Source organism: Nuphar pumila, chromosome 7 (assembly GCF_984573655.1).
Source record: "Nuphar pumila chromosome 7, dmNupPumi1.hap1.1, whole genome shotgun sequence".
NCBI classification, from domain to species: domain Eukaryota; kingdom Viridiplantae; phylum Streptophyta; class Magnoliopsida; order Nymphaeales; family Nymphaeaceae; genus Nuphar; species Nuphar pumila.
Window position 1 is genome coordinate 106,367,631 of NC_143255.1, and position 10,008 is coordinate 106,377,638.

A 10,008-nucleotide genomic window follows, 5' to 3' on the forward strand; every position below is an offset into this window, starting at 1 on the left:
GACAGGGTCTCCACCCCCGCCCCGTCTCAATATTAGAATCTCCATCCCCTCCTCCATCCCCGCACAGGGATGGATTTTAACCTCCACGGGCCTTCATCCCCGTTTCATGTCCTCCATCCCCGGTTCAAACTGGGATGAGGCAGGGCGGGGCCCGTTTCCCCGTAGTCTATTGCCATCCTTTAGAAGGACTGGGGATGGGGTGGGGCTAGGCAGGGATCGTGGCGTGGATGGGGCTGGGCGGAGAAAAGTGTAAGTCCATCCCCGAATGGGGATGGATTTTAACCTTCTTCCCCGCCTCCATCCTCGTTTCATACCCTTCATCCCCGGTCCAAATGGGGCGAGGCCGGGCGGGGCTCCACTTTCCCTCGGTCCACTGCCATCCCTACCTATGATAGCAAATCCAGACTCGGGACCCATTAGTTGGCAAAGTACTCAACCTCAGTGAAATGGTGACACATGTCCCAGACACACCGCCCATCGTCCTGGTCAGCCAACAAGGTGACGAGTTCGGATCAGGGGATATGACACAAAAAAAGTGTGCCTTACGCACCTGATCGCCCTCCATCTTGAGGATAGGGCCTGTCAGTTGTGGGGCACAAAACCTGATGGAGGGCCATCAGGTGCTTAAGGCACAAAATTTTGTGCCATCCTATGGCACACTCACAAGGAGACCTCCTTCCGGCTGATCATTGTCATGGGGGATGGTGGGCACCAGGATGTTTAACACCATTCAATGGACAGAGTACTGGCTCGGTCCTCCTACTTAGGTTAATTAAACTTAGGTAACCTTTTTAAAAGTACAATAATGGACATGTTCATATGATGTTGGACAAGAGTCATAAAAGTGACCCTGCTACTACACTTGCTCGGGTCGCCCCAGTGACAGCGTGCATGAAGAGAAGGTGCTGACCCCTTTGTCCTAGGTTTGGCTCTCTTAAGGCGTGCAGGTTGTTCCAGATATCAAATACAATCTGGATCCAACCAATGAATCAAATAACTTAGAATCCAGCAACCAGAGGCAAGAGAAATCGTCAGCAAAATCCAGAACAAATAAGAAAGTTTTTAAAAAAATCTCGATACACGTGTACATTTTACTGTACACGTGTACATTTTATTCAGTGGAAATGGTATCGATAATCATGGTTATCGATATCACGAGTACATTTTATTCAGTAGAAATGGTATCGATGAACATGGTTATCGATATCCTTTACATTTTATTCAATGGGAATGGCACATGGTTATCGATAATATGAAAGCATCGATATCCTTTACATTTTATTCAGTGGGAATGGCTCATGGTTATCGATAACTTTGTTATCTTATAATAATCCTGATATCGAGAATCAAGGTTACGGTATAAAAGATTTTCAATACACATATACATTTTATTGTACACGTGTACATTTTACTGTACACGTGTACATTTTATTCAGTGGAAACAGTATCGATAATCATGGTTATCGATATCACAAGAACATTTTATTCAGTGGAAACGGTATGGATAATCATGGTTATCGATATCCTTTGCATTTTATTTAATGGGAATGGCTCATGGTTATCGTTAATATGAAAGCATCGATATCCTTTACATTCTATTCAATGAGAATGGCTCATGGTTATTGATAACTTTGTTATCTAATAATCCTGTTATCGAGAATCAAGGTTACGGTTAACCTGTTATCAATATCAAGGATTATAGATACTCAAGAAAATGAAAGTGGTTAGACCTCATCGGTAATCAAGATGTAGTGTTAAATGGTTAGCGCTAGATCTTATCGATAATCAAAATATAGTGATAATGAAGGACAGATAAAAATGAATCTATTCTTTTATTCCTTTTTTTATTGCGTGTAATATATATGTATAACATGCTGCTAATTTTGAGAACACAATAATTTAATAACATTTTCTTTCATATTCTTGATTCTATTTTCTTTCATGGTATCAGAGCACTTAGGCGACACCTCGACATGATGGATAGCGGAGTTGAAAGTGCATCAAGCCTGAATCCTGAAGAAACAGAGAGCCCATTTTTCCTCTGTCACTCTGACAACCCTGGCATGACGCTAGTATCACAACCATTAACCAACGACAACTATATCAGATGGTGTTGTGCCATGACTATGGCACTATCTGCGAAAAATAAATTTAGATTTGTAGATAGATCCATCACAAAACTTACTTCTCCTGCAAAATCTGTTGTCGTCTGGGAATGATACAACAACATAGTATTGTCATGGCTACTCAACTTGTTGCATCTAGATCTATCCTCAAGTGTTATCTATGTTGAAATTGTTGCTAAAGTATGGGCCGAACTCTATGAGCGATTCTCTCAATCAAATACTCCGCGTATATGTCAAATTCAGCAAGAAATTATAAATCTCAAGCAGTTGCAAACTTCTGTGGCAGATTACTATACAAAGATAAAGGGTATCTGGGACGAGTTGGCCACATATATGACTAATCTGTTGTGCACATGCAGAATCATAAAGACCATTCATGAACAAAAAAACAAGAAAAGAGTTATGCAATTCTTAATGGGATTGAATGCAAGTCGTAGTGCTATAAGGAGCCAATTGTTCTTGATGATACCATTGTCGAACATATCTAAAGCATTCGCATTACTTGTACAAGAAGAAAGACAATGTGATCTTAGGGTCACGGCTAATCAAGAACCAATGTCGACAATCACAAACAGATCCAATGCTCATATAAACACAGATCCAAATAAAAATCGGCAAAATTGTGTTAGTCCAAAATGTGATCACTGTGAAAAACTCGATCATGTAAAGGCCAAATGCTTTCACATTCATGGGTGTTTGAATCGACCTGGTACACCCTCCAATGCTCGTCAATGGAGTCAGGCCAGTGCCAATCCTACGACTTCCAAAGGTAACAAGTCAATGTCAGTCTAAAGCCTCTAATGACTTACTTAGGAATAACTTGACTAAATACTAGTTGCAATAAATTTAGGTAATCACAAACTAACACATGCAGTCAACCTAACAGGTAACTTCGATGCTCCTTTTGTTTGTTCTACATGGCCTAAAAATTGGATCATAGACATAGGCGCGATAGACCATATTACTTTCCTTGTCAAATCTAATGCTTTCAAAGCCCACCATTTTCCCTCCTATTAGATTGTCAAATGAATCTTTTACACTTACAACTCACATGGGTAGTGTCCAATGGACGCCCAAATTTCTTCTCTCAAATGTTCTTTTTGTCTTAAAATTCAAATTTAATCTTATTTCTATGAGCAAATTGATACAAGATATGAAATGTGATATTTTCTTTTATCATGATCATTGTATTTTTCAGGACCATCTCCCAAAGAGGAAGATCGGAATGGGTAAGTGACATGGTAGACTTTATGTTTTTGAGATTGGTGATAATTTTTCCTTGAGTAGTTCATCTTTTGATTCCAACTTATGGCGTTTAAGACTTAGACATATTTTAAATACTAGATTGCAAACTCTTATAAATGATAATAAATTGCATGGCTGTGTTCCTCACAATTATTGTAATATCTGTCATATTGCCAAACAAACTCATCTTCTTTTTTCAAGTGGATCAATTTTCGAATCAAAACCTTTCACTATAAGAAAACACATTGTTAGCGACAGACGGTAGCAACAGAATATTTTCGTCGCTAGTTAGCGACGGATTAACGAGCGACAAACATTCGTCGCTATAATCCATGAAGCATACGAAACCAGCGACGGAATATAGTCTGTCGCCTAGTCCGTCGCTATTTAGCGACGGATTTTGCGACATACTACTTTGTCGTTACGGCCACACGATTTATCGACGACTCTTGCGACAAACTCTAGTATGTCGCTACTTAGCGACGGAGTATAGTTCGTTGCTGGTTTCGTAAATTTGATTTACGTGGGCTTAGCGACAGATTAAATCCGTCGCTAAGTTTCGAATAACCCTAATCCCAGACAACTTTTCCTTTTCTTCTTTCCCTACTCCCGCCGGTCGCGCCGTTCGCCGGTCCCACTCCCGCTGTTCGCCGGTCCCACCGTCCGCCGGTCCCACCGTCCGCAGGCCCCACCGTCCGGAGAAAGGTAAAGGATGCCCCCCCCCACGTTTTTCGGCAGGGGGTTAACCCCCTGCCTTTTCGGCAAGGGGTCGACCCTGGCAGGGGGTTAAACCCCTGCCATTCCGGCAGGGGGTCAACCCTCTGCCTGCTCAGGCAAGGGGGTGACCCCCTGCTGTTCCGGCAGGGGGTCGACTCACTGGTAGAAAGGCTGGGGGTCGACCCCCTGCCCGAACAGGGGGTCAGTTAACTCCCTACGTTCCGTAAGGGGGTTAACCCCCTATGTTTCGTAAGGGGGTCTCCCTGTCGGAACAGCAGAGGAGTCGACCCCTTGCCAGAACAACTTTTTTTTTCGTGGTGACTTCATTTTAAAACAGTATTTTTTTGTGCAGATTTTTCAATGGAACAAGCTCGTGCTCAGCCACCTGTGGTAAGTAAGTGTCAAAAACAATGCAAATCGGGTAAATACTCGTGGTGAGTAAGTGATGCAAGTGTATCACATGTTATTTAATTGATTAGATGTAACACTTTATTGTTCACACACTCACTTAGTTGTTGATATTTAGGGTTGCTTTGTTGGAGTTCGGAGATCATGCTGAACATGATTTTAATGTATGAATATTGAAGTGTTCTTATTTTTTGAGTACAAAGTCCATGCTAGGCATGGTAGTAGTTAGTGAGATATTAAAGTGTGTTTGCTGCAGGTACATGTTTGCCATTTGTTTGATATGAATGATTACGATGTATTACAATATTTGATGTAATTGTATTCATGCTTGCATGTAGTTACTTTCAATTTGATTATGACTTTCATGTGAAATTGTATAATGAAAGCATGTTTCAAATGATTGTATCGTGTCATTAATAGTTTGCACATAAAAATATTAAGTTATCAATGCATGCATCAAAATTCTTGTTATTATATGACATCATATATTGCATGATAAATTTGATATTTTCTTCATCATAGCATTCTGATGGTTCTCTTTTAACTGGTTAAGATACTATTCGTAACATCATACGACAAAAAAACTGCAAACCGTGAATGAATGTACCGTAGGATAGTGGACAATGAGTTATCGCATGAATATATGGATGGTGTTGACAATTTTATTGAATTTACAACGGCAAGTGTCAGTAAAGTAGATCCCACAGGTCGGATTAGGTGTCCCTGCAAGATTTGTAAGAATAATCGATTTGTAGAACCTCATGGCGTTAGACATCACCTATACAGAAAGGGTTTTGTGAGTGATTATCAGAACTGGACGTTTCATGGAGAAGAATTTAGAAACGATTTTGATGGACGGGTGAATGTGGTGCACGATAATCCATATACAAATTTGATATTTGATGCCGCAGGAACAGAACTGAGTTCTGCTATGAGTTCTAGTGATGTAAGAGCTGCCATAGATGAAGAATCACCAAACGATGCAGCTAGTAGATTTTATGATTTACTTAGAGATGCTGATGAGTCACTTTGGAACGGTTGTGAGAGTCACACTATCTTGTCTGCAGTTCTTTAACTAATGAATTTGAAGTCCGAGTATAATTTGAGTCAATCATGTTTTGACTGTTTGTGCATGATTGTGAAGAGTATGTTGCCCAAAGATGAGAAATTGTCACAAAATTTCTATCGTGCGAAAGTTATGGTCAACGCTCTAGGTATGGGTTACAAAAAGATTGATGCTTGTCCAAATCACTACATGTTGTATTTCAAAGAGCAGAAAAACAACATATCATGCCCGTCATGTGGGCATCCTTAGTTCAAGCCAAAGACAAGAGGCAATGGTAGCACGAGATCAAAAGAAGTTTCATACAAGTCGCTCCGCTACTTTCCTATCACTCCTAGATTGCAGCGATTGTATATGTCTTCAAGGACAGTTAAACACATGAGATAGCATGCAAATAAAGTTCGACACGATGAAAACAAGATCACGCATCCTGTTGACGCTGAAGCTTGGAAGCACTTTGATTGTACTTATCAGAACTTTGCAATAGAAGTGCGAAATGTTAGACTCGGTCTATGTACAGATGAATTTAATCCATTTAGGGGTAGATCAACTCCATACTCATGCTAGCCAGTATTTGTAATTCCATACAACCTTCCACCAAGCTTGTGTATGAAACTTCCAAATATTTTCTTGTCTCTGTTGATCCCTGGTCCCACCTCACCTGGCCAAAATCTTGATGTATATTTAAGGTCATTGATTAATGAACTAAAAGTACTGTGAGATGACAGTGTTACCACGTATGATGCCCACAAAAAACAAAATTTCAACATGAAGGTCGTTGTTCTATGGACAATCAGTGACTTCCCTGCATATGATATGCTATCTGGTTGGAGCACACATGGGAGGTTGGCTTGTCCGTACTGCATGGAGGATTTCAAAGCTTTTAGATTGAGACATGGAAGAAAACCTTGCTGGTTTGGGTGCCATCGTCAATTTCTACCCAGCGACCATCCATTTCGACGACAAAAGAATGTGTTTAAAGCAGGCACAACTGAAACGGAAGGTCTATCCTCAAGATTGTCTGGCATAGAGATTCTAAGAAGATTGCGATACTTTCCAGATGTATTAACAGATGCCGCAGTCCTACACCCTTTCGTGGATTTGGGAAGGATCACAATTGGACGAAGAAATCTATTTTTTGGGAACTACCGTATTGGCCGACCCTATTGATACGACATAATTTGGATGTGATGCATGTGAAGAAAAATGTGTTTGATAATGTATTCAATACAGTAATGAATGTTAAAGGAAAAACGAAGGATAATCCGAAGGCCCGTATGGATTTAAAATTAATATGTAAAAGACCAGAATTGGAACTCAAAGAGTATAATGGCAAAGTACTGAAACCAAAGGCAAAGTACGTGCTCAGACCTGATTAAATAAAACATGTATGTCAATGGTTGAGACAACTGAGATTTCCAAATGGATATGTCTCTAACATTGCTAGGGTTGTGAAGATTGACGATGGACAGTTATATGGGTTGAAGAGCCATGATTGTCATATCTTTATGCAACGATTGATACCCCTAGCATTCCATGATATGTTAGACAAACATATATGGGGGGTATTGTCTGAGTTGAGCGGATTTTTCAGAACATTATGCGCATCGGAGGTCGTAGTATCAGATGTAAAGAATCTCGAGGACTCTGTCATCACCACTGTTTGTCTGCTAGAAAAGATATTTCTACCATCATTTTTCGATGTTATGGAACATTTGATCATACATCTGTCATATGAACTGAGGGTTGGTGGCCCTGTGCAATATCGATGGATGTACCCATTTGAAAGGTATATGTTTTTTTATATTTGTCTCTTTAATGACAAATATTTAAAATTTGAAATGTATATTCTTGTCAGATGCATGTTCGACCTAAAAAAAAAGGTTCGTAATAAAGCAAGAGTAGAAGGCTCTATTTGTGAGGCGTACACTTTAGAAGAAATTTCAAATTTCTCATCTATGTACTTCGAACCTCATATTCCAACACGTTACACATGCCCGCCCCGTAACGATGATGGAGAACAAGTAACTGTAGCTGACAAACTGTCGATATTTCAACCACTTGGGCATGCATTTGGTAGTTGCTGATCAAGGCTATTGACAGATCGAGAGCAAGACGCAACACCCATCTATATTCTTTTTAATTGCTCAGCGATCAACCCATACATTGAGTAAGTATATGTAGATGCAACACAATTATAAATCCTTTTATATTCTATATGTGGATACATGACTCGGTAATATAAGTATTTGTGGTTTGCAGACGATTTGATCTGGAGTTGCAAATACAAGTTTCACATCTCACTGATGCAGAAGTACAAAAAGAACGTGAAACTAAGTTTGTGGAGTGGTTAAAACAGTTGGTAAAGAAGCTAACATAAATTTTGTACTTATAAACAACTCTAAGTTACTTAATTTATCGTGATCACAATCATTGTTTATGTCTGTGCGTAGGTCCGCCATGGTGATGTTAAGATCCAGAAATATGTGATTTAGAAAATGGTCTGACCAAAGTTGTGCAATGCTACAACGGGTACATCGTAAATGGTTATTGATTCCATACAAAAGATTACGATATAAACAAATCAACGATAAATAGTGGTGTGTGTGTCAAGGGTAGCAGCTATGGTGAAAATGAACATGATTACTACGGTGTTATAGAAGAAATAATGGAGTTGACTTACTTAGGCATAAATAACAGGGTAACTTTATTCAAGTGTCATTTGTTTGATCCAACTGCAATAAGACTCGACAAAGCTTCAGGCATTGTGGAGGTGAATCATAAATCCAGGTTTGGAACATATGAACCATTCATATTAGCCTCGGAAGCTCAACAAGTTTATTATACTTCATATCTGAGTATAAAAAAGTCAGATAGAAATAAATGGTGGGCAGTTTGCAATGTGAAGTCCAAACTATACTCTGAATATGATCAGTTACAGGAAGATGAGTTAGCTGAAGACAGCGATTACTATCAATCAGATGATGTTTATGACTTCGCATATGGTCACGATGTTGCGCATGATATGCATGTCATATGTCCATTGGCCGATGAAACATTCATAGAGGAATGTAATCCAAATGATGTACCAAGTGGATGGGCAAACAATGAAGAAGAAGAAGAAGAAAAAAAAAAAAGTCAAACTAGTAACGAGGAAGAATTCTCAAGCTAGTGAGCAAAATCTTGTACTACAACCCTCTATTTAAATGCACTGCAATACTTGATGTGAATGATTTGAATTATTTGAATGTATTGTAATACTTGATACGAATTATTTGAATGCATTGCAATACTTGATGTGAATGATTTGAATTATTTGAATGTATTGTAATACTTGATACGAATGATTCAAATGCATTGCAATACTTGATGTGAATGATTTGAATTATTTGAATGTATTGTAATACTTGATGTGAATGCATGAGTTGTATTGCAACACTTGATGTGAATGATTAAAAATTTTATTTGAATGTATTGCAATACTTCATACGAATTATTTGAATGCATTGTAATACTTGATGTGAATGATTTGAATTATTTGAATGTATTGTAATACTTGATACGAATGATTCGAATGCATTGCAATACTTGATGTGAATGATTTGAATTATTTGAATGTATTGTAATACTTGATGCGAATGCATGAGTTGTATTGCAACACTATGTGAATGATTAAAAATTTTATTTGAATGTATTGTAATACTTGATACGAATTATTTGAATGCATTGTAATACTTGATGTGAATGATTTAAATTATTTGAATGTATTGTAATACTTAATACGAATGATTCAAATGCATTGCAATACTTGATGTGAATGATTTAAATTATTTAAATGTATTGTAATTTATGCAACGAATGATTTGAATTATTGCAATACTTGATGTGAATGATTTGAATTATTTGAATGCATTATAATACTTGATGTGAATGATTTGAATGCATTGCAATGCTTGATGTGAATGACTTGAATGCATTGCAGTACCGGATATGAATGATTTGAATTATTGTAATACTTGATGCAAATGACTTGAATGTATTGTAATACTTGATGTGAATTATTTGAATGTATTGTATGACATACGTTATTTGTTAGAATATGGTTCGTGGAGGTTACAGTGGTCGTTCATTCAGTAGTAGCCAGGCCCAACCTTCATCTTCACGGGCTCCTGTGATAGGTATATCATTTAACTAATTGGATGCTTGATTAGTTCAAATGCGCATTCTGAGAATTTCTAACATATTTTTTTACAGATGATGTTTCGCCTATACACGACCCACCAACACCAGTTGATCACACAAGTCAGAAGCCAACACAGGAAGCAGGGTCTTCTCAGTCTGGCACAAGAAGACTCATTCGAATAGTGTATATCGATAATCGACCGTAAGTATTTCGTTTTCAATTAATGCATATCTTATAAATATTTTATATTGATATTTACTATGTAA